Source organism: Bidens hawaiensis, unplaced genomic scaffold, assembly GCF_021521415.1.
Source record: "Bidens hawaiensis isolate Kalapana, Puna unplaced genomic scaffold, B.hawaiensis_p1.1 tig00044100_1, whole genome shotgun sequence".
NCBI classification, from domain to species: domain Eukaryota; kingdom Viridiplantae; phylum Streptophyta; class Magnoliopsida; order Asterales; family Asteraceae; genus Bidens; species Bidens hawaiensis.
The window spans coordinates 34,988-62,492 of NW_027497820.1; the positions used below are offsets into that span (position 1 = coordinate 34,988).

The 27,505-nt window shown below is 36.8% G+C and overlaps 1 pseudogene; it reads left to right on the plus strand.

The window, feature by feature from the left end:
* On the plus strand, window positions 1-27,505 carry LOC143594722 (BTB/POZ domain-containing protein POB1-like; annotated as a pseudogene).

Sequence of the window (27,505 nt, forward strand, 5' to 3'; positions counted from 1 at the left end):
ATGATGCGGCAATCGCCCTCAGAAAGTTCCACCACCAAAATACCACCCCAGCAACAATCGACGATGATGGTGACTTCCCCACAGTGGAGCGCTGCCATCAGCAGACGGCTGCCGCCTAGGGTTCTTAAATTGAACCCGGCAACAACCGACGATGAAGCAGACAATCGGAGGTAAGCCACCGCTGACGGTTCATAAATTGAACCCACCCTACAACCACCAACTGGGATTACATTTAAATAGAGAAGAGATAGGAATAGTAACCGATCAGCATTCAAGCCTTGTAAAGCCTAATTGCGTAATAATGGAATGGGGTCGGTTTGAGGCTGTAACGTATAGAGAGAGAAGAAGAAGTCGACGGTTGGATTGAAGTGGCCGGCAGGGATGGTTTGTGTGGGAGTTGGAAGCCGGAGTCTGAAGCATGAGGTTAGGGCGATTAATATTACGGCGTCTGAACGTGAGAGTAAAGACGTGGAAGGTTGTCTATTTGTTTTATAACGTAATAAGATAACAATCATTCTCATAATTTTATTGTAATTTAATAAATAAAAAATAAAATTGAATATTTATGACCCTTTTTATATGATTTTTTTAGTATTTAATAGTTTCGTGCATTTTAATAATACAAGTTAATTGGTTATTTAGAGAAAATTTTGAACTTTCAATCATATTACATATTATAAATTTATACCACTCCTTAATTATATTAAAAAGATAAAATAAAAATGTGAAATCATTGGTATTATTCTTCTTCTAAGTTTCTGTAACTTATTAACAATTTTAACACGTAACTCTTCCGTTCACCCATTAATATCAATACATAATTTCGATTTTCATCAAATATACAACATATATATCTTAAATGGACCTTTGATTTCTATAATTATTGGAAGAGCTCATGTTATTCCTTATCCTTTCAATGAAGCCTACTATTTAAATTCTTTTAAACAAGATGAAAGGTACTATATGCTTTGAAAATATTCGTACGGTTGATGGTGATGTTTGTGTCACGTTTCAAGATACATGTTATATAAGAGGTCTCTTCTTTTCTCTTAATCATGTTGCCGTCTCAAAAAACACATTCAAAAATATCTTATTGTTTAAAGTTGTATATGTATGTACTTGACAGTTTCTTTGTTTCCGCTCGTGTTGTACACGGTTCAATAACCTAGTTATTGTAATATTATTATAAGCTCTCGTTTAACTCTTGCTTGAGCCTGAGACCATTGTAACTTGTAAGCCCAATGGACAAGCCCATTTGGGCTCATAATGGAAACCCTAGGAAGATATGGGGTGTCCTATAAAAGGGGCACGGTCCATCATGTCTTCATTGAACCTTTTTCATTTTCTCTCTCTTTCTTTCTCTATGATTTGCTCCAAGATCCAACCGTTATTAGTGATTTCCGCTCACTATCAACACGGATTGATCCGATTATGGTCGTAAGATCCATTCCGGTAACCTACGACCCCCCCCCCCCCCCCCCCCACCACACACACCACAAATAGGGGTTTCACACATACCATTGGAATTCACTTTGAAGGAGTTTCAATGACCTATTATTTGTAGCTAAATCTTTCATCGTAACCCGTTTGCGATAGAAATGAGTGAGCAAAAAATATGCAAACATTATTATTATTATTATTTCTTAAAAAAATAGCCAAATCAACTACAATTGGTGTTTTAAAGTGACTCTATCATACACAACCATTAATGGTGTTAATTGTGACGTGGACCAAAATAATTAATCATCATCTCGCTTTTCATATATTTGTAAAAGTTTAATAATAATATTAATAATAATGGTGCTTAGATAGTACAAAATATCAAATAATGTTAATTTCTAGTACAATATTTGGTATGGACGGGTTGGCTCGACATTAATCTTTTCTTTTTCTTCATTTAATGGCATGGTAAAGGTTGCAAATAATGAAGGGATCTTTATTTATTGTGAGAAGAGAAAGCCAAATTTAGATGTATATATGTTTGTTGATTAAGATTGAAAACTATCTCTCGCATAGAGTTGTTTAAAAAGCTCATTACTCATTTTTGTAACTGATTCAAACTTGGTTCGATCATAGGCTCGTTTAATTTCAAGCTCAAGCCCAAGCTGCGCTGACTTGTTTAATTTCGAGCTCGAGCTAGAACCCACCCTGACTTGACTCGGGCTCGACTTGTGAACAACCATACTCTGACAAGTGTCTACTTTCTTGACTGATACAGTAGATGAGGAAAATCAATTGGTGACTTGTTGGTTTTCAATAAACATTTATTCCTTGATGATTTGCATGGATTAATATCACATTGGGAAATTATTTGCCACAAGATTTGGAATAGATTATCGTCGTGCTCACGTAACCGGTATACTATATCAACAAAATGTACAAATCAAAACAACAGCATAAACAAGGAGTGAAACGATTGATGCTCTTTATTTGTATCGTAATTGTCGAGTGAGTTTATAATCGGCATTATTATCATTCTTTTGGAAAACGATGTATAATCAATCATGTACCAGCAAAATTACATCGAAATTCCTTAATGGAATTGGATGTGTGTTGTTAAAATTTTAAACATATCATCTGAAATAAAACAAAACTAGCCGAATAAAAAAAACGGATGATATTTCATCAACCAAGAAAGAGTAAAAATATTTCGCTTCAATAAACACTTGAGTGGCAAACAATCAGGCACAAAGCTCACTGATGCCGTGGTAAATTCTCTTATTGAAGAAATCGCCAAAGATGTAAAGGATAGCTATCAGTGGATAAGGAAGCGGTGTTTTACTAAGAAAACTTCGACTGAACTCGTTCGCATCAACCGGAAACTAGATATGATCTTAGCACACCTCAATTTACCCGTGGACACTGTAAATTTATTGGATAATCGAGTTTGTGTCGTGTTAATACAAATTACTGATTGTTTGATTTTGTAAATTGTAGTCGTATGAGAGTGTCGGGGAGAGGGATTGAGTGTGAATGACTTACCTAGATACGCTTTGGATTTTGCGCTCACTGATGAGAAGGTCCAACTCCTAATTGATCATTTCAACTTAGGTATTGCTGTTTTCTTGTAGATAATTAAGAATTCACAATAATAATGTGTGTAATTGATATTTAATTATTTTCAGGTGCATGATCGATATGTGAGGAGGATGTTTACATTGTGTTTGGATCAGTGAGGTTTATTAATTACCAAAGTTTTCGAATACATACATGTAATTGGATTATGCATTGATTTTGTGTTAAACTGGATTGTGCATTGATTTGGTTTTCACTAAGTTTTAGTTAATTGTGTTAAACTGGATAGTTATAGTTAACTGATTAGTTGACTTTTGAAGTCAAACTATGACCTTGCAAAACCTAAATTGAATGAGATTCACTGGTAACAAAGCATCAAGGTATTCTCTAGTTGTAGCAAATGTTCTAACTTTCTACAGTTCGTATTTAAATTATATTTTCAAGTTTGTTGTGACATTTTAGCCAAAACCAGGTACACCTCAGTACGTAGTTACCGATTTAACGATTAAACACTTATTACGTAACGATCAAACAATTAACCGAACGGGTCTGGTTATGACCCAGATATCCCGGGGGGGCATCTATAAGTGGTATACGATTAATGTAAGGCCCCGTTACCGGTAGCTCTACTTTCGTGTTGGATTTACTCATAAACACAGTTCTAAATATCAGAGTTAATTAAAACATTTACGCGGAATATAAAACTTTCATAAAACTTTACATAATTCATAACTTGTCTCAAAACATCCTTTGTCTTTCAACATTAAAGTATTAAATTAAAACATCAAAAGTCTTCAGATGCCAGATTCTTGTTCAGTGCCATGTGTCTCCTCAAGCGAGCTGCCTCATCCTACTCACCTGCGTGCATACTAAAAGTCAGCTACGCTGAGTGAGTTCTAGTTAATCACATAATCATACAATACATTCTTACGCTTCATACTTAATCTCTTAACTTTCTTTCATATACACCTAAGTGCTTTTACTTTCATTTTTACTTTCATACTTTCTTTACATTCATAATCATACGTTCATTTTTACCTTCATGCTTTCCTTACATACATAATCATACTTTTTAAAGAGCCTTTCGCCCTATAACCTCACAGATATTATAAGGGTCTGGTCCCTAGTTTTTGAATATTAGAAGGGTTCGATTCCCTAACATCACAGATATTATAAGGGTCTGGTCCCTATCATCACAGATATTATAAGGGTCTGGTCCCTAGTTTTCGAATATTAGAAGGGTTCGATTCCCTAACATCACAGATATTATAAGGGTCTGGTCCCTATCATCACAGATATTATAAGGGTCTGGTCCCTAGTTTTCGAATATTAGAAGGGTTTGATTCCCTAACATCACAGATATTATAAGGGTCTGGTCCCTATCATCACAGATATTATAAGGGTCTGGTCCCTAGTTTTCGAATATTAGAAGGGTTCGATTCCCTAACATCACAGATATTATAAGGGTCTGGTCCCTATCATCACAGATATTATAAGGGTCTGGTCCCTAGTTTTCGAATATTAGAAGGGTTCGATTCCCTCTTCGTTACCATACAACCATACATCATACCTCGAGTATTAGTAGGGCTCGGTACCCTTTTCGTAACCATACATTATCATTTCTTTCTTCTAGTATCTCTATCATGTTCATAGACATAAACATACATAACATACTTACCTTATACATAGCGTTACAACCTGACAGTACGTGCAATATCCGAAGATCGTTCACGTACTATCAAGCAATCATTCATACATTTCACATTATCCACATAAGGCATACACTTATCTCTTAGGATAAGTGTATTAACAAACATATTGAGTATGCACACAGCCCCGAAAACGTAACACATAAATGGGGCTAGAAACTCACCTGAACACGGTTACGTTCTCCGTTGATCGTAATCCCTTTCTTCAGTTGTGCACGGCTGACTGTATAACAAGTATACATATCAATTTAACTATCACTACTTATAACATCTTTCTAGTCTTAATTACTACCCACAACGAACGGGGGTCCGGGGGCAGCGCCCCTGGCAGCGGGGTCTAGGGGCGGCAGCCCCTAGCAGGGTCCAAGGGGCAGAGCCCCTGGCTGGGGTCGAGCTGCCAGGTCAGCTTGGAAAAATTTTATTTCCATTAACTGTCTTAACACATTTTTCATTAGATTTTTAATTTATTTTCAAAACGAACTTGGCTTTAGGCGAAGTTAAACCTCAGGCGAATTTGTCATCAGGCGAAGTTAAACCTCAGGCAAACTTAGCTTTAGGCGAAGTTAAACCTCAGGCGAACTTGTCATCAGGCGAACTTAAACCTCAGGCGAACTTGTCATCAGGCGAACTTAAACCTCAGGCGAACTTGTCATCAGGCGAACTTAGCTTGCAGGCGAAGTTCATCAGGCGAACTTAGCTTGCAGGCGAAGTTCATCGCTTGAAGGCGAAGTTGCCCAGATGAAGGCGAAGTTGCCCAGTTGCCCAGATGAAGGCGAAGTTGCCCAGACAGCCTGCTGTTTGGTTTCTGTCCAACATTTCGAGCGATTTTAACACCCACGCTATGGTTCAATATCACCCACTAAGCTTCCCGACCATTTCCGGTCACTTAACACTAAAAAGCTTGGATCTTTAAACTTCAAAGTTCAAGAATCATACCTTTTTGAGCTTGTTGGATCTTGTTTCCTTGCTTAATCACAACCAACCGCTCTCTCTTCTCTCTCGGATCTTGGTCTCTCTCTCTACGGCTCTCGGCCTCTCTCTCTCTCCTCGGATCTCGGCCGCCAGTCAGCTTGTGTATGGGGTGTGTGTGTTTTGGAAGTGTGAAGGAATAGATGTAAATGAAGATATTTTTGGGTTTAGGGGATATTTATATCCCTTAAATCCCATTCTCATTTAACCCATCTCAATTAATCCAAGTCCCTGATCCGCTCCTACCCGACATTAATAATTAAAAACGCGAAATCACTAACATAACTTTCTTTATTCAACATTATAAATTTTAGGATGTTACAATTAATATAAGCTAATATATTAGTATTATGGCCTTAGTTCGATAGCAAACAAGTTAAACGAAAACATGCTCGTTAAACTACCCGCTTTAGATTTAAACGCGAAAGATAGTTACAAACCAAGAATTGTATCATCCGTTAAGCCGAAAAGACTTACCAAACACTTATTTGAAATACTTTAAGTGATCCGTGAAAACATTTTCAATTTTTACAAACGTATACTATGTTTTTATAAATTTACACAAAAATAGCCGAAAAACACTCGTTTTCGTACTGTTTGACGCATCCGATGTATTTTTCGCGCCAAAAACCGAACCCGATATAAATTTGAAATTGGGATTTCTCGTATGGGCTTATAACTTCAGTTTATTGGGTCAAAATGGGCCAGGGGGGGGGGCCAAACCCACTTCCGGCCGCCAAGGGAAAACCCCCCTTGGGTTTCTTTCTTTTTTTTTTATTTATTTAAACCAAGCATTAGATATTTTACATCAATCTTTGCAAAATCTGGTCTTCATCTCGTTCTCCATCCAAAAACTCCAAGAAACTTTAGGTGACTTCATATTTTCATCATTTTTTAACATGTTTAATTAGGTATAATACCATAAAAACCTAGTTTAATTGCCAAAAATCATTCCTAACAATGTAAAAATCCTAAAAATGATACATAAACATGTTTTGATCATTTACATGGTTAAGAACCTGGTTTGATAGTTTTTTTGGCCATAAACACGGATTAGAGGGTTTAAACACCGTTTTTACGGTTCAAAAATTCGGTTTTATACCCTAACCGAAACCCTAAGTTAAGGGATGTTTTTTTGATGAAACTTGCTTGGTTTGTAATGTAGGACTTTTATCTAGCCTTCATATAAGCACAAGAGCTTGAAAATTTGATTAGAAAGGCGAAAACGAACCAAAATCGCTAAGGTAATGCCGAATCACTCGTTTACGGACTGTTTAGTTTAAGGTTGTTATTTGCATATTTTTAGGTCATGAAAATTTTCAGGGACAACAGGGACCATATCAGAGTCTCTGTTCAAATTAGGTAATTTTTCGACCATCCGAGAATATTTGGCGAATTTATTACCGAATTGGGACGTTTATTTGGGAAAAATAGTTAAAATGCTTGAAAAATTATTAAAATTTTTGGGGAACTCAGGTTTGATATATTTTGATCACATATGAAATTTAGGAGCATTTTGAAAAGCCTAAGTAGGTTTTGTGCATTCGCGTTTAATTGAATTTTTATAGTCGTTTTTGTCTCGGAAATGATATTTGAAAAAATTGTTAGAGTTTGGGATTTTTCCAGGTTGTGTTGGGACATACTCTGATCACTTAGAAATTTTGGTGTAATTTTTGGAGATCATTTGGTATAAACGGACGTTTTTTAGGCTAAATATAGCAGATTAAGTAAAATTTTTATAAATTAATAAATCAGTAAATAATTCCAGAAATATTTTTATAAAAATCTACATATTTTAATTAATAATTGGCTAAATTTTCATAAATTAAGGATTAATGGATAATTAATTGTGCTAATTTAAATATTAAACAAGTTCAATTATGATAAAAACCGACAAGTTCGTGATTAACGAACCTTTTGGAATATCATAACACCAAGAGTGATAAAAAATAATATTTTTGGATTAATTAAGTAAAAGCAAACTTTTTATGAGAAACCCGTACAATTTTGGTAGATTGTGCGCGTTTTTCTCCAAATTAAACTAAATAAACGGAAACGAGCCCCGTAGCGATCCAGAACCCCAACGTGTGATCTTTCTTTATAACTTAATCATTTTATCGACCAACACATTTACTCAAGCTTACTTCCCCATAACTGTTTTCTGAACGCATAAACGAATAACTTGGCCCAGCTGGGAAAAAGGGGAAACTGAGCCAAGTTCAATTTTAAGTATTAGACATGGAACAGCATCACAACCTAAGCCTATTGACACTTTCTGGGGGTTCCAGCTATACCCAGATTAGATATACAGCCAAGTTTAGTATTGAGATTATAATAATATTAAAATATTAATATTATTATAATATTGATTATAGGAACTAGTGATAGCGAATCAAACAAACCACGAGCTGATTCAATGTTGATTATCTACTAAACAGTGAGTTTCATGACCCCTCTCTTTAAACAGTTTTACAAACTTTTGGGGTGAAAAGCATGTTTGATTACATATACATACCTGAAACATGTATTAATGTGAATTATCTAAGTGCTAACACATGAAAGTCCCCACTAACACAGTGATTAACTTTGAGCCGGTGGCTTGTGAATAGTACTATTGGTTTGACAAACCCAAACGGAGCCGGCATGTGTTGCTGAGACTTTACCCCGTATGCACATGACCATAAATATACAAACACGCTATGTAGTGTTAGACATAGCTACTTGGGGCATATTGTGGGCGGAAAGGGGGCCACAGTGGTTGATTGGGCGTGGGAAATAGATGCACGCAGCACAAACAGTTAAGGCTTCACTGTAGCTTAGCATAATTACATTATTTACATACATACATACTTATATCATAATTACAAGTGTTAACTTGTGAATATTCATAACTGTTTTCTTGAAACTCGTGAAACTCACCAACTTTAGTAGTTGACCCGTTTTAAACTGCTTTTCAGGTGTACCTAAATTGGAATAACTTGGTGATCTGCTACGTGTTCAGGTGTGGTTGATGCTATGTGAATAGAAGCAAGGGTGTTAGTAGTAAGATCATATAGTTTAACGAACTAGTTTTGTTTGTATCACATAGACTGTAAAACAATGATAGAATAATGTAATGTAATATATTGTAAATTAGTTTGTAATGTTTCTTTATAAACAATGTGGTTGATACCAGAAGTGCCTGTTACATTGCCGTTTTACGCTTCCGCATTGTGCTAGTCGGGGTGTGACATTTGTATTATTATTCATAAACACATTTGTTAAATAAATAGTTGAATAATTGGATTTTTCAATATGTGTGATAGTTGCATCGTGAGACTCGCAAACATTTATCGCCCATTTTACCTTACAAAAAAGAACCTCTGCAGGTAGACAAACGAACCGGAACATGAAAGACATTGTACACAAATGCGCCAAACTTGCCATTTTCATTTTCTAAGTACATTTGTATGCTATTAGTTGTTTGATTTGAAGCATTGTGTTTAGTTGTTACATAATGTTCTACTAATTTAGTTACTTCAGAGACCCCCAAACTTTGTTATAGATAGAATGTTTAAAGATGCACCATGTGCATGGCACATGACATTAAATCTTACAAATAATGTGCCATTAAATCTTACAAATAAGCAAATAAAACTAAAAGATGGAAATTTATATAAAATAAAGAAATAGAAACTTGTGAGCAGATGCTACACTCCGAGTCAATCCATACTGTCGGGGTATAGTACTAAGAACCCTAATTTATTGTGTTTTGGGCTTATTTTATTATATGGGCTAATACATTTGTTTTTAGGCTGAGGGGGTTTTGTGGAGGTAACCCTAACTGGGCTAGGCCCATTAGGGTACCATGATGGTGGCCATGAGGCTCCCTATATAAGGAGGTCTCCACCTCCTTATCAAGGGTTGGCAAACAGCTCAATAAGAGCCACCACCATATTTTTGTGTCTGTGAACAAGAGATCCTCTGGATTTCTTAGCGGTCACCTCCACACCCCCAAAAGTCACAGCAGATCACAGCAGCGGTCGGAGCAGAAGCAAGCAAGTCGTGGTTCGTTCATCTCGAAGTCCGTGGAAACATCGTCATGGGTCAGGTCAGATTCATTTCACGTTTCTACATTTGGCGCCATCCGTGGGACGGCAATGATCCACACTTCGCTTCTCGTTTCGGCCCTCCGATCTGTCCATCAGCATCTCAGATCTACGGATCTGTTCATCAGATCTACGGATCTGTTCATTAGATCTACGGATCTGTTCATCAAGATCTACAGATCTGTTCATCAAGATCTCAGATATACGGATCAATATTCCAAATCTGTTCATCAATATTCCAGATCTGTTCATCAATATCTCAGATCTGTTCATCAATATTCCAGATCTGTTCATCAATATCTCAGATCTGTTCATCAATATTTCAGATCTGTTCATCGATATCTCAGATCTACGATTTCTTCTCTCAGATATGTTCTTCCGTAGATCTAAAAAATATTTCCAGATCTGGAAATACTATCAGATCTGTTGGAAGAAAAACACAAGAAGAAATTCTATCGGATCTGAACAATGATCTGGAAGTACACAGGAAGAAATACCCGATATTTTGGGGAAAACCCTCATATCTGTGCTGAATCAGATATGGGTTCGCTCACACATCAAGCATGCTCAAACATGCGCGCAGGCACCGAGCGCGCGACAAGCATGCTCAAACATCAAGCATGCTCAAGCATCAAGCATGCTCAAACATCAAGCATGCTCAAGCATCAAGCATGCTCAAACATCAAGGATGCTCAAGCATCAAGCATGCTCACGCATCGATGCTCAAACATCAAGCATGCTCAAGCATCAAGCATGCTCACGCATCGATGCTCAAACATCAAGCATGCTCAAACATGCACGCAGGCACCGAGCGCGCGACAAGCATGCTCACGCATCAAGCATGCTCAAACATCAAGCATGCTCAAGCATCAAGCATGCTCAAACATCAAGCATGCTCAAGCATCAAGCATGCTCAAACATCAACCATGCTCAAGCATCAAGCATGCTCAAGCATCAAGCATGCTCAAGCATCAAGCATGCTCACGCATCGATGCTCACATCAAGCATGCTCAAACATGCGCGCAGGCACCGAGCGCGCGACAAGCATGCTCACGCATCAAGCATGCTCAAACATCAAGCATGCTCAAGCATCAAGCATGCTCACGCATCGATGCTCAAACATCAAGCATGCTCAAGCATCAAGCATGCTCACGCATCGATGCTCAAGCATCAAGCATGCTCAAGCATCAAGCATGCTCACGCATCGATGCTCAAACATCAAGCATGCTCAAACATGCGCGCAGGCACCGAGCGCGCGGCAAGCATGCTCACGCATCAAGCATGCTCAAACATCAAGCATGCTCAAGCATCAAGCATGCTCACGCATCGATGCTCAAGCATCAAGCATGCTCAAGCATCAAGCATGCTCAAGCATCAAGCATGCTCACGCATCGATGCTCAAGCATCAAGCATGCTCACGCATCGATGCTCAAACATCAAGCATGCTCAAACATGCGCGCAGGCACCGAGCGCGCGACAAGCATGCTCAAACATCAAGCATGCTCAAGCATCAAGCATGCTCAAACATCAAGCATGCTCAAGCATCAAGCATGCTCAAACATCAAGCATGCTCAGACATCAAGCATGCTCAAGCATAAAGCATGCTCAAACATCAAGCATGCTCACGCATCACGCATGCTCACACATCACAGATGCTCACGCATTCAAAATCTCTAGATCATGCGCGCCACCGCGGATCAACTTCGGATTCCGCATGCGCGCTCCCGGCGGTCACTCTTCGCCACAGCGGTTTGCATTCTCGCCACCGCATACATGTTTTTGCATACATGTTTCACACTTCCTTTTATTAATTTGAGCAATATGACAACATTATATTGACATCAAACTAAAAATAAAACGAAGTAAAACATACATGCGCGAGCTTCAAGCTCAAACGCGTTGACGAGTCTTAACTCTAAAACGTCAGGGCCTTAGCCCAAAAATATGAGCCTTAGCTCAAACTTAAAAGTTGGGAATCCTCATAGACCCACAGGCCTCGCGCCAAGGGTGGAATACTCATAAACCCACAGGCCTCGCACCAAGGGTGGAATACTCATAAACCCACAGGCCTCGCGCCAAGGGTGGAATACTCATAAACCCATATGGCTACGCGCCATACTAAAAGGTTCGGCCACGAGCCGCGCAAGCACCTGTGACATCATTATTATTATCTGGCCGTTTGTGCCTCCATTATTATTTTGAAGACAAGCCGGGATAGTCATCCTGCGCAGAAGAGGCCCTTGGCCAGTCATTATCATCATTATTACAGCTCGTAAGTCGCAATGCGCGCAGGCTCTCATTATTCTACAAGCTCGTAAGTCGCCTCACGCGCCAGCTTTATTATTTTACAGCTCGTAAGTCGCCTTGCGCGCCAGTTTCATTATTCTACAAGCTCGTAAGTCGCCTCGCGCGCCAGCTTCTTTATTATTACAAGCTCGTAAGTCGCAATGCGCGCAGGCTCTCATTATTCTACAAGCTCGTAAGTCGCCTCACGCGCCAGCTTTATTATTTTACAGCTCGTAAGTTGCCTTGCGCGCCAGCTTCATTATTCTACAAGCTCGTAAGTCGCCTTGCGCGCCAGCTTCATTATTCTACAAGCTCGTAAGTCGCCTTGCGCGCCAGCTTCATTATTCTACAAGCTCGTAAGTCGCCTCGCGCGCCAGCTTCTTTATTATTACAGCTCGTAAGTCGCCATGTGCGCAGGCTCTCATTATTCTACAAGCTCGTAAGTCGCCGCGCGCGCCAAACTTATTATTCTTAGCTCGTAAGTCGCCGCACGCGCCAGCTTTATTACTCTCAGCTCGTAAGTCGCCTCGCGCGCAGGCTTTTATTATTCTCAGCTCGTAAGTCGCTTCGCGCGCAGGCTTTTGTTATTATTATAGCTCATAAGTCGCCTCGCGCGCAAGCTTTATTATCAGGCCCCGCGCCAATATTATTATGATGCGTGCTATATCTTATTCATACTAGTGCACCATCATCATCATAAGGATCACAACATGTCACCATCATGGAGAAAACCTCCCAAAACTCAAAGACAAGGCCGAAGAAAAGGGAAGAAACCGCCTCACGATCTAGCACACCTTATAAAGTCCAGTGCTCCACCTAAACGCTTGCACGCCTAGGAGCAACACTGGACTTGGGGGGCTTGTCGGGGTATAGTACTAAGAACCCTAATTTATTGTGTTTTGGGCTTATTTTATTATATGGGCTAATACATTTGTTTTTGGGCTGAGGGGGTTTTGTGGAGGTAACCCTAACTGGGCTAGGCCCATTAGGGTACCATGATGGTGGCCATGAGGCTCCCTATATAAGGAGGTCTCCACCTCCTTATCAAGGGTTGGCAAACAGCTCAATAAGAGCCACCACCATATTTTTGTGTCTGTGAACAAGAGATCCTCTGGATTTCTTAGCGGTCACCTCCACACCCCCAAAAGTCACAGCAGATCACAGCAGCGGTCGGAGCAGAAGCAAGCAAGTCGTGGTTCGTTCATCTCGAAGTCCGTGGAAACATCGTCATGGGTCAGGTCAGATTCATTTCACGTTTCTACACATACACATTGTGTTTCCAAAGCGTCTTCTTTCCTATTGCAAACATGTAGATAGGTTTACGCCATGCTTAACGAGCAGAACCGGGCCGGGCCTGTTCGGGCTCCGGCTCGGCTCATTTATCTTACTAAGATGAAATTTTGAGCTTGAGCTCGACTCGTAAACAGTTCGTGGCTCATTGATCCAACTCGTTTATTTCAAAGAAATTTATTTTCAAACATATATTGATAAATGTAAGAAAACAAAAGATGATATATAAGATACATATAATTTATAATAAATAAACTACAAAATTATAATTTATACATATTAAAACTTGGGTCACAGTTTACACTTATTAAAATTTTAGCTTTTCTCGAAACGAGAAGACAAACGGGTCAATGAGCCAGCTAAACGAGCCTGATGAGCGAGCCAACGAACCGAGCTTTACCTTGGCTCGGGATCAACTTGTTTACAAACCAAGGAAGCTTGGCTCAGTTAAAACCGAACAGATTTCAAGCGAGTCACAAGCCCTGAGCTTTTTGAACAGCTTTAGGGACTCACAATCACTTATTCAGTCTCCTCACATCATAAATGTGGGACCCACAAAATGAAAAAGCCATTTTGAACATTATCAAGTATTAACATATTATTATATTATACTATAGTCAATAGCCTCTGCTTCTTGGATACTTCCAGACAAAGATTATCACTAAAATGATCAAGAATTCTAATATCCGATAGCCTTTGCAATTAAAAGAACATCAAACACTATTAAATCTCCCAGGATATTATACAGAGGTTTAATGTCTTCACAATTATGACATTTCTATAAGACTCCATAACCAATTATTTGGAGATGTGGTTCTTTGTTCTGTCACGGACTCACGGTTTTGGTCAAGTTATCATGCAATTCCTTACTGCAATTAAACACACATAAACGGCTCTAAACGATGATGTAAACTCTTTGAGAATAGATTTGAATTGCGCATACCAGTGGGACCAACGTCTTTCGTGACAGCATCTGTAGAGTAAAATGATCTTGACAGAATCATATCATTTGGCATGTTGGATGTTGAATTTCGAGTTCTTGATTGTTGAAAGCACGGTGAGGTGAGCCTGCACTCTATCCAAACTTTTGGGAAGTATGATAAGAACATGATAACAAGTTTTTAGCCGACATCAGCCGTGAGTTCTGTGATTTGTTGTAAAACACACTTATTTTCTGTGCCTTTTATCTACGTTATTATATTATATTTTATGTATTTTAGCTTGTTTTATATAGGTTTTACATAGTTTTAATTATCTTGTAGGCTAAGGGTTAAAGAATGAAGAAACCGGACTTTTCGAGGAGCTTACGGGTCTTTTACGCATACGATTTCAAGACAAAACTCAAAGCCCAACCCGATTACATGTTATACAAGCCCAAGCCTACTACATATTATAATATATAAAAAAATAAAAACCCTAACAGCCCCTATTAGCTGCGATTGGAAGTCAGCACGAAGAAAGAAAAGAGAAAAAAGCTTTTGCGTGCTAGGGTTTGGGACTTGTGGCGGCTAAGGAAGGAAGGAGTCAAGAACAAGCCTCGGGATCATTCACCATTATTCGTTGCAGCCGAGAACAGCCCCAAAACATTTTATATCCTTTCATTCATTACTTTGTTCAATCATTTTATTTTTCTTGTTCAATTGATACGTAGTTTTGCAATTGATTAAGAGATTGAATTGTTTATGATTAGAATTGATTGTTGAATGATTATTATAATGATTGGTATGAGTTATTTGGTGATTTTATTGATTAATAGCTGCTGTCCAAAAATGATTAGAGGCTAATCTTGTCGGTTCTACCTTGGAATGATGATAATTGCTAGTGTTTGATGAGTTTTATGGATTGTTTAATTAATAGACTTTAATTGTTATTGTAAAGTTTGATTTAGACATGAAATAGGTTGTGTTTAAGGGTTGGAAATTTTGGGTAATTCATTGCTTAAACTCCTTGCGTTGGTTGATTAGTTTTGTATTGATTGATCGATGCTTGTTTGATTCTAGACTTTGTGTTTAGGGTTTATTTGTGGTAGGTACAACCGTAGGGTTTTGTTACATGAATTTGTGGTTAAAGTACAGCGGTTAGACACCTTCTTAGAGACCGAGAGGTGATAAGAAGTTAGGGTTGTCTCATTGTCTTTGCATGTTAGAATAAGAATTGCGCGAGAGCGAGTTTGTTTCTTGTCAGGTTTAGGTGTTTTGAGCGACTAGTTGATCTATTTTGGTTTAAGTTGAATTGTTCCTCTATCCTTGGTTGTGTAGTATTCGTTACCATTAGGGTCGAGTGTTGATGAGACCGAGAGGTGAGTCAACATTAGAACACTGTCACACCCTCAAAATCCACTAACGGAGTTTTACCGTCAGAGGGTGTGAACTAACAGGATCGGAATCATTAGTTATAATCAAACCATAAAACAAAGTTTCAAAACCATGAAAACGTTTATGAGTAATAAAATGCGGAAGCGTAAAACCATAGAAAACAATGTTACGTCACGCAGGACGACTTAAAACCCAATGATAACAGTTAAAAATAAGTTTGCATAGTTAAAAGTGTTTCAAGCAATGCATGTTCCTAAACCGCGCGCCCGCCTCGGCTACCTGAGAATAACATACTAAAAGTGTCAACACAAGGTTGGTGAGTTCACAAGTTTATATAAAATAAAGCGTTTAGCGTTTGCGTTCAGCGTTTTGCGTTACAGCGTTTTGCGTTACCAGATAGTGTTATGTCAATTATATATCTATAGGTAGCTAGCCTATAAAACAAGTATCACTAAGTGTTCGACACCGAAGCTGACTGTTTATCATTTGCCTTGCCACCAGGTCATCCAGACCATGGTATGTGTTTAGCTAAGATTACACCCACTCGACCTCCAGTCGAGTTTAGCGTTGGGTGGGGTTTGTCAAACCCAGTAGTACTACTCAAAAGTGACTCGCTATTATCCAAATATTAACCGGTTCGATGTTATGAAGGACTTTAGTTATTGCGTTTGCCACTTAGTCTTTACAAGTGATATATAATCTATATTAACAAAATCTTAAATGCGTTTTGGAGTATGTTATCTCCCCCAAGTGAAAAGCGTTTAAAAAGTTTAAAAGGGGAAAGTGAAACTCACTGTTTGCGAAGTATTCCCAAAATAATTCACCAAGATGCGCGTCACAGAAAAACTCTCTCTAGCGTTCTAAAACAACAAAGAGATTTTTCTAAGTGTCGGAATATTATCGAGTCTCTAGACCCGGCACATAATACCTATGCACATAACATGTTTCGTGTTTCGTTTGTGAATCGTGTGTGACTTTAACAAAGGTATTTGTGATACGTTACATGTGTAAGCAATTATTTACTTGTCATGTATTCATAAAGTACATCACTAGCAATTACTCCCCGTAAGGGCAATTTGGTCAACTTATAACAATTAGCTAGCAATTATTCCCCATGAGGGCAATTTGGTCAAATCATGACAATCAATTAGCAATTATTCCCCGCAAGGGTAATTTGGTCAAAACATATCAATTATATAGCAAGTATCATGTTTCATGCATTTTCACAAAATTCAGCAGCTAGTTTCACCGAGACAGAAATCCTACTTGAAAGACTGTACTATCTCACCGATCATAGCATCACAATTAATTTACCAAAAATCATCACAAAAGCATATATGTCTTAGGTTTCCAGAACATATTTTATTATATTTTTATTCCACATAGGTTTCTCACAATCATCAAATCATTACAGCAAACTCATAACAGTCAAATTCATGCGCAACAGAATGTTATTTGAAATTCTCGTTAAAAGAAAAATCCAATAAATGCGAGATCACTTGGGTTAGGTTTCTAACTCAATGATTCAACTTCCAGAAGTGGAACCAACCCAATTGGTCTCGTAGTTCATGAGATATAACATTTACAAAACAACCTAACAGCAGGTCTAACAGCTCAGCTTTGCACAACGTTTTTGTAAAATCATAAAAGTTAACCTTTACTTGTCCAAAAATTACATGTTTATATTCTTTAAAAACTAGACTCAACCTAGTTTACTGTAGTATCAATAACCTCAACCAATTTTCACATTTACACTTCGTTACAGTCAATTAAACATCAATAACACAATCTGTCCATAAACTGTTTGCATCCAAACTCAACATATTAACTATCTATGGACCATCATTCATTCATATAACACTCTAGACTCCATAATCACTACTCATGCATATCAATTATACATTACATACATGATTAGGGTTTTTGTTTGAACTCAAATCAAAGACACAAGCAATTAACATGTAACAATATCCATTCTAGTTATCAAATCATCAACAAATCAACAACAATCATAAGAACTACATACACACATAAAATCGGCCTCTAGGGTTTTCAATTAACCCATTAAACATCAAAATTAAGTATAAAGGATGCATAGGATAGTCGTTTATACCTTCCTAGCACCTTAATCTTCAATCAAAGGCTTGAATTCTTGGTTGTATGTGTGTGTATAAGTGGCGGCAGCCAAGGGAGCCAAGGGAGAAGTCCGATCGGGATTGTGGGGGGGAAGAAAAGAATGAGTTAGGGTTTATTATTATTATTATTTATAATAATACTATGTTACACTTTGGCCCCTCCACTTCTAAGTATTACTTATCTAGCTTAAACTAACTTGTTTACATCTTGAGTTAGTGTTTATAATGATGTTATCACACAACACATAAGTCTAACACATAATTATCACATAATTACTGTTTTGACGTTTTTTGTTTATTCACCAATCGTTTGCGTTAACTCGTTTGCGTTTCGGTGCAATTCCCGAAAGACTACACATGTAGTAAGTGTTAAGCGTCATTTATACCCTAGTTTAAATGTAATGAAGTGTGCGTTATAGATTCAATGATCTTAAGTTTGAATTGACGGAGTTGAGTTAACGGAGTTAACCTGAAATTGACGATTGTCACAAACACGTTAACAATTGTTTTCCGGTTTGGTCGTTTTAGCCGATTAAGAGTAGTTAAGGTTTGTTGAGTGAGACCGAGAGGTGATCCAGTGAGGCCAAGCGATCCTTAGTCGTGTCATCTTTTGGAATCGGTGTCTAGATATCATCCAATCCATTTGCTTGTTAAGCCTACAGTTTGATTCAGACCTAAGTAGACGTTTTTCTCCATCCTAAGTTAACACAGTTAGTTCTCCGTTAAGTTTTCTATTTTTGGTAACTTTTGTCAGTCAGTCCGGTTAGTCCAGTTAAGTCATAAAAAAATCAAAAGTCAATTAAATATTATTCGTAGGTAGGTCTTGTCTAGGGTTAGTGATCATTAGCGTTCTTACGTGTCCTCGTGTTCAATACTCGGACTTCCTAGGTTTATACTACTTGCGATCGGTACACTTGCCGGTTGTGTGTGGTTTTACGATTTTCGTTTTAAATTTAAAGCTTAGTTGTGAGAGTCATTCTTTTAGACATATCCGACGCACATCATTCTGCCTTGACTCCTGTAAAAGAAACAAAGTGTGACACGAATATTATAGGATAATCACAATGAGGCATGAAGCTTATAGCAAGAAAAAGAATTGATAAAATACTTTAAAGAAAGTCACTTGACTGCAGAAACTTCTGGTAACAAACACTCTATAGCATCTTTGTGTTTAGCGATTGTTAACCGTTTACCCCATTTTACCATAATCATGAGCATTAGATAACAAACTCAAACATGTTACTACTTGCAGCCTAAAAGTAAGTCCACCTTTCAACCTCCGTTTATACTAAAATAAGTAAGTGCATTACAATAATCAAACTTTCTTGAAAGATTAAATAGATAGTCATTTTGTTGGCTTGAAACATCTTCTTTAAATACATCAAGTAGGCGCTTTTGAAACATCTTCTTTAAATACATCAAGTAGGCGTTTTTGAAACATCTACAGGGTCAATATTTACAGATTTGATCCAATATTGAATATGAAACCAGCTATGAGCCCAATGTTGATTATATTCAGGACGGTCAGTCCGCACCAAGAACTCTAAAAAAGATATGCAACTTTGAAATCTAATAAAATAGTTGTTAACAATATCAAAAGGGTGTGAACTATATCGATTGATTTACAATTTTAGATAGTAGAAGTCTAAAGTGTGCGTAAAGTTCTAATGTTTGTTAAACAGTGGTTACATCCGTTAAGTTTAGATGGTTAAGTCGTTAGTGCTCTGCGCGCGTGCCGTAAATGAGAAATCCTCATCTTCAACCTTTTAAGCAATTCGTTCAATAAAGTTTTCTGTAATTCTTCGATCCTGTCTGGAGTGATTTCCATGTGACAAAATGCAAGAGCTAAGCAATGGGTAATCTCATTGTTGCAACATATTTAATAATTTGAAGAGACATTGGGATGACTAAAATGCTTTTGGAGATAAGAGAGTTGCACTAAGCTAACTGGTTCATTTGTTGGGAAACTATTGACTATTGACTAAAAACAATAGTGTTGGTTGTCTAATAACTTATAGAGTGACTTCCATCCCTTTTGAAGCAATTCACTCGACAAAGTTTTCTTTGAACAGTATGTGTTTCATTTCAGTTAGTATTTTAACTCAAAAAGTTCAAAATATTATATTCATAATAATGAACAGAACAATGAAATAAATCTCCTTCCATCAATGAGCAAAATATCAATAAAAGTCTCTGTCAAAGTTTTAAGCACCTAATAATTTAGTTCTTAGGAAAAGAAAAATGGGAGCAAAATGAACAATTTTATATTCTAAATTACACAGAATAAAGCAAACCTGCCAAGAACCCATTTGGATTTAGGATTTCTGTTGTATCGATGTAAGATGACGGCAGGGTTCAGTTGTATTATTGTGATTTGTGATGGCCTATTTGGGCTTTTTTGTTCAGGCCCAATATTAAGAAAAACCCATATTTTATTTATTTATTTAAAAAAAAGGAAAAAATAATTCAAATGCTATTTTTCTTTTTAGAACAGCGACTTTCTTGTATTTAGGCTACCGCATTCTTCATTGGAGAGTCTCAATGCCCCACTCTGGCCAGACTATGCTGTTTTAACCGGGCCCATGCTGGCTTCAGAGTTTGGTTTGGGTGTTCCCCCGGGAAACGATACCTGCCACACCCTGATCAAAGACGGCGAAACATGTTGGGGCGTAACGTATTGATTGGAAAGTAGCTCAAAAGACACTAATTAAAGCGCCAATAATTATTTAATTTCATCAACATCCATCATGTACACAAATTCAATGAGTAGAACTAATATACATCATAACTGGTAATTTGAATTAAATATCCTAAGGCCAACTAACTATCTTCGATCTTGAATACATCAAATACTTGAACTTGTAGCATGTATAAAAATAAAGTTTGTCAACACGAAATTTGGTGAGAATACATAAGTTTGAGTTTAGATATATATATATATATATATAGATAAAATCACAATTCATATGTCAATGATGAGATTACAATTCATATGAAAATGTAAACAACTAAATAGATACGAGCATGTTCCTATTAATACGAAATCAAAGTACTTGGGTACATGTATGATCATACTAGATGAGAATAGATGAGGATGAGATACCAACCACCAAACATAAAATAAACACTTAAGCATATAAAGCATAATCATAGAGCATGAAATAATCACACATAAACATAATTTGAATTGTGTTTTGAATAGATGCAGTAAAAACATGAGTAAAAGTGAATAAGGTATACATACTACCTCCAAAATATAAAAAGATGGAAAAATGGGGTATGTAAACTCACATGAATGGTAGGGAGGTATCGAATAGTAGTCTAGAAAAGTTGGACGAAGAGGCGGAAAGTTACGGCGGATTATCCTTAATTTGTCGAGTAACAATGTAAGGCCCCATTCTCGGTGACCCTACTTTGGTGTTGGATTTACTTATAAACACAGTTCTAAAATCAGAGTTAATTAAAAACTTTCGCGGAATACTAAAACATCAACCATCATATTACAAAACAACAAAATCTTGTCTTAACAAAAGTTGAATTGTCTTAACATAACATCATACTTCATAACATTTCTTCCCCGAGATGCCAGTCTTCCGGTCCCTACCATGTGACATCCTCAAGCCAGCTCCTTTAACCTATTTTCCTGCGTGCATACTAAAAGTCAGCTACGCTGAGTGAGTTCTAGTTTAACAGTTTACAGGATTATTCTTACCCATTCTTTCGTTTACATACAAATATTATTTGTACTACCCTTACATTATTCTTACACATTCTTACAAACACACAATTATACATACATTCTTGCACAGATATTATAAGGGTCTACCACCCGACTTCTTGCACAAATATTATAAGGGTCTGCCACCCGACTTCTTGCACCGATATCGTAGAGTCGGCCACTCTATTCTTGCCCAGGTATTAGAAGGGCCCGCCACCCGACTTCTTGCACCGATATCGTAGAGTCGGCCACTCTATTCTTGCCCAGGTATTAGAAGGGCCCGCCACCCTGACTCTTACTATTCTTGCCCGGGTATTAGAAGGGCCTGCCACCCTGACTCTTACTTCACATTCCTTTTATATTCTTACAATCATGTTAAGTTAAACAACTAACATATACAAGTTCTAACCTCTTTCTTTCATTCTTACATTAATCATTTGCATTAATCACATAAATATATATCTTTCTTTCATTCTTGCATTAATCATTCACGTTAAGCACATAAGTATATATGTTACTATTCTTACAAGTATGCACATAGCCCCGAAACCATCTCAAAGAGAAATGGGGCTAGAACTCACCTGGAGACGATTTCTCTCACCGTTAATGGTAATGCCCTTCCTTAGTTGTGCACGGCTAACTGTACAATACATTACGCACGAGTATCAATTATCTAGAAATCCTACTTCTCACATCTAAATTTCACATGATTAATTTCGCATGGTAGAATTTCGCTTCGTATGTAATTTTCGCTTCGCATGGGAATTTCGCTTCACATGGAGGTATTTCGCTTCGCATGGAAGTATTTCGCTTCGCATGCTTTTTCGCTTCGCATGCTTTTTTTTCACTTCGCATGCTTTTTCGCTTCGCATGGCCATGCGATGCGAAATTCTTGGATTTTGCATAGCACGCGATGCGAAGCCATTTTTCATGCAATTAAGACCCGATTACCTTATTTTGTCGTTTTAGAGCCATCTTACCCCGAGACTCTTCCTTAGAATCCGTATTGGCCTTTTTTATGGGTCTCGGGTTGTACCAACTTCGTATACCCGAACCGAACCAACTAACCCATTTACTAAAAATTCATTACTTTATCTCTTATCGTGGCCCAATCCTTCATCCTACCAAGTTTCATGCAAATCTGTTCACGAAAAGTAAACATTTTTAATAAAAACGCACATTTGAGGTTTATGTTCGAAATCACTCGAATAGACCAAAACCATATCAAACGAACTCGGAATTGAGTGATTCAAGCAGCCACGCGACCGGGTCGCCGAGCTCTTTCAGCGCCATCTGCTTCCGCCGCCACCTTCGCCGGAAAACCCAAACAGTTGCCGGAAAACTTCAATTCCCACTGTTACGGGTTTGCTGATAAAAACTGTGCTTCCCGACCTCTGATCGAAGATCCGTCCGGTGGAAATCTTTGTTTATATCTTATGCACACTCGGTTAAAATTTGAGAACGATACGATGGCTAGATCTCCGGGAATCGCCGGATCTTTGAGGGTTGCTCTCTCAAAAACGGGAATTGGTAAGGAAAGAGGCTAGAGTGAAGATTGTTATAAGATGGGATGTTCGCTATATATATATATATATATATATAGGAAGGGGTAGGGTTTCATATTTATCTTTTCATCTAATGACACTAAACCCCCTGTACTATAGATAATTTCATTTATCTTCCATAATTCATTTAAACTCGATTCTTTTAAATACCTCATGAAATTTGGGATGTTACAAACAGTAACCAAATAGAATCCTTACGCGAAAAGTAAATGGCGCGGAACTTACAAACATTAACGTGACTTAAGTTCGAAGGTACATGGTGTTCACTCATAATACACATGTTTGTTAAACAGTAGCCCTTTTTTTTTGGTTTAAAATCATAATTTAAATTCTAAACCATTGTTCGGACTTTATAAAGATGGAACCGTTTACATAACATTATACATAGATATTGTCATTATTTTAAATAATCTGAAAAGCGAATAATTTCACATTAAATAAACACTTATATACATCTAATCTAACTAATATATTAAAGCAAAACCAATTTGTCCACTTGGCCTTCTCCTAGGGTGTCCACCTAATGTTTCATGTCATCCACTTTTCGTACTTTTAATTTTCACATAATTAATCAATTAATTTTAATCATAATGCTAATCTTCTTACTATACTATTAAAGCAAAACAAGATATCCACATGACCTTCAAATAGGATGTCTACATAAGCTTAAAAGGTTTCCATCTCTAGAATTGCCACATAATTCACTAATTAATATTTTCTAGAATCATAACCTCACTAATTAATGTTTTTTATAATCATAACCAACTATTTCTTTTCAAATGATTTAAAAACCGATTTATAATTATTTATAACTAATTTTTGCTACCTTTTTTAGTATGACTATTACTTTAGCAATTCAATTATTTCTATATTTATACAGTTTCTCATTCACACCATATATACATATTTTTCCTACATCTTGTGATTTTGCAGAAAATAATGTAAAGAATTCTTATAATAGCTATATATATATATAGGGGTGGGTTCTAATGAAAACTTCTCTTAAAAGAGAAAACTTAAAAACTCCTAAAAAACTATTTTTAATTATTTTTAAATTTTTTTTGAGGTTTCATTTTTTTTCATTATTCTTATATGTTGTTATTGGTTCAAAAAAAAAAAAAACTTGTCGGTAACCTCGTCGGTATAGTGCGCATGTGTAATAGTATGCATTGCATATATGCAAAAGCGTTTGTATTGCATAGAATACAACACTATTACACATATTTGATATACACTATTGTATATATGCAATATAAGACTAATACACACATCGAATACATATTAGTACGTATGTGTAATACAACATTAACGCACATGTGCACCACATCGACTTTTATTTTATTATTAGTTTTTTTTCCATATAATACAACACTACTACACATATACAATACACAAATATTAAATATATGCAATAAAACACTATTAAACTCAAAAATACATAGTTATACACATGTGTAATACAACGGTATCGCACAGTAATACGTATGTGCATTACAGCGTTTTTTTTTGTTTTTTTTTATATTTTTCGAGTGAAATATAAGAAAATATAAGAATAATGGCTAAAACCGAATTTTGAAAATATTTTTTTATTTTTAATTAAAAATAATTATTTAAGAGTTTTTAGGAGTTTTTTAGTTTTCTCTCTAAAGGTGAGTTTTCTCTTGATCCTTTCCCTATATATATATATATATATATGGTTTGAAATTTTTTCCACCCGTGTGTAACACAGGCTACTATCCTAGTTTATTCATAAAAAAAGTATTTGGTAACACTGTTTGGACTAGAATCACAAAACCAATAACATTAACTTAATAAAAAGTCTATAATTTTAGCAAGCGTAGCAAAATATAATAACATTATTAACTTAATAAAAAGTCTATAATTTTAGCAAGCGTAGCAAAATATGTCCAGTTGTTGTTGAACTATAGTTTTGTAAATTATATAAAATTATAAAATAAAAAGAAAAAAAAGCAAATATATATATATATATATATATATATTTGTTTAGGTAGATTACCCTTTTAAATTAAAAAATAAAAATAAATTAATATTTGTGATTGATTAAATTTTCTATTTATTATATGTATCGAAATCTACATTTACATATTTAGTTTCAAAAGATATCCAAAACTTGGCATCGTCTTAATATCTTGTTTCGTTGGACAGGGTTTGCGAAAAACAATTGGTTGAATCACTTATATGAGATGAGAGAGTCGAATTTTGATGTGTTCGATCCTAGAACGGTGGTCATGGATTGTCCTGAAGATGTCTGCCACCATCATGACTTCGTTTTTGCGTTCGACGATACCAATTTCTCTGATCGTGTTCTTAGCATCTGTATTATTTCTGACTATATGCACTCCACCTCGGGTATTCATCACCTACTGCAATCACTTATATAAGTAAAACTATTGCTTCTATACTTTTATCACAATACAATGTCAGCCTTTTATTTGATTTTAGAAACACTTGAATTTTAAAGAAGGTTGAAATAATAATCAGCTTTTGGGTCGCGTTAGGCCGGCTACTTGGTGGGGACTGGGGAAGGGATGGGCTACCGCTATGCGCTAGGGCCCGTTCAAGGAGGGGGGGGGGTGGTTTTAGGGTTTAAAAAATTTTGAAAATTATATATACGTGTGTGTATATAAATAGAATATGGTTATGGGAAGAATGCCTAGTTTTTCAATAAGCTTAAGAGTAGATCTATGACTTTGAACCAAGGCAGTAGATGGTTTAGATCTATAGTATATGCTAACCGTATATCTTCCTACAAAAATATTAATTTTTAATTAAACCCTTATCTCTCTCTCTCTATATATATATATATATGTGTATCTCAAAATAATAACATTTAAACAATTTACAAAACATATGTATCAATTTTTAAATTGTTCTTTTCATATATGTGTATTTTTAGTACTCGGTTGATGGCATTCAAAATCTCAGGGTTAGTAACTAGCAATAGCCCGTTCAGTTATAATATTTGTTCAAATATTGGCTGTATTTTATCTGATTCAAATTGGAATATGGATTGTGGACAGTAAGAATAAAAACGCTGAACGTTAGCTCTCCAATTTTAGCGGCAAGAAGTCCATTTTTCTACAAGGTGAGATTTCATACTTGATGATTTCATTATTTTATTCATTTTTCTCATTGTTTCTTTATGCAGCTCTTTTCAAACGGGTCAAAACATGCAAACTTGCGAATTAATGCCTCAGGTTATTAGTAATGTTTTATTTGTGTTTTACATATGTGGATAATTTATAGCCGCGGTTTTTTAACAGAGGAAGCTGGTCTCATGGAACTATTGAAGTTTATGTATAGCAACAGTTTGAGGGTTACAACTGTTCCTGCTGTGCTTGATGTACTAATGGCTGCTAACAAGTTTGATGTTGCTTCATGCATGAGAGCTTGTAGTCGTCTATTAAGACATCTGCCGACAATGACACCAGAATATGTACTAGATTATATTGGCCTTCCTTCCACTATTTTAATGGCCAAAACATTTCAGTTGCTAACTGTTGTTGCCAAGCAGTTGTATGCTGTCCATTACAAAGACATAAGCATGTAATTAACCTTCCTAAAAACAAATGTTTAATTATTAATATTACTAAAATAACTTAATTTTATTTTCTAACAATGGCAGGTTTGAAGATGAGCTTCTTGGCTTGCCACTTGCTGGTGTTGAGGCAATTATAGCTAGTGATGATCTAAAGGTGACATCAGAAGATGCAGTTTATTGGTTTGTTCTCAAATGGGCCCGGGCCCATTATCCAAAAATAGAGGACCGGCGTGAAATCATCACGAAACGCCTTGGAAAGTTTATCCGCTACCCTTACATGACGCGTGGAGAGCTTCAAAAAGTCAGATGTAACCAGGAGTTCGACGGTGTTTTTGCTATTTATGTAACGCTGGAAGCAAGTTATTTCAAATCTAATACCCTACGCCCGGAACATTCCAAGGTTATTTCACGGGGTATCAAGGATGAAAACTCCCGTAGGTTGGTGGAACGAGGCTCCTATAAGTACTTGGATTTAAAACATGATGCATGTGCCAGTATTTTTCCATCGGGCATGGTTCGTTCTGAACCATTTAGCTTGAAGGGTCATGGGTTTTACCTGATGGCCGAATGTAACAACGAGCAACTAGGTTTTGGGATTTTTCTGGAAAAGGAAAAAGTTTCTTCATGGTTTCACCTTGACTTTTCAGTGTTTGACTATGAGTTTGCAGTACAGTTAAAGGCAGGTGAAGAGTTTGTTAGCAAGTTCAAAGGAAGATATACATATAAGTGTGGAAAGAAGGTTGGGTGCCCGAATCTGTTTGGAATCCCCTGGGGTTTGTTTATTGGGGAGGATAATGTTTATTTCGTTGATGGTGTTCTTCATCTTAGGTTGAGCTTAAAAAGAACACCGTGA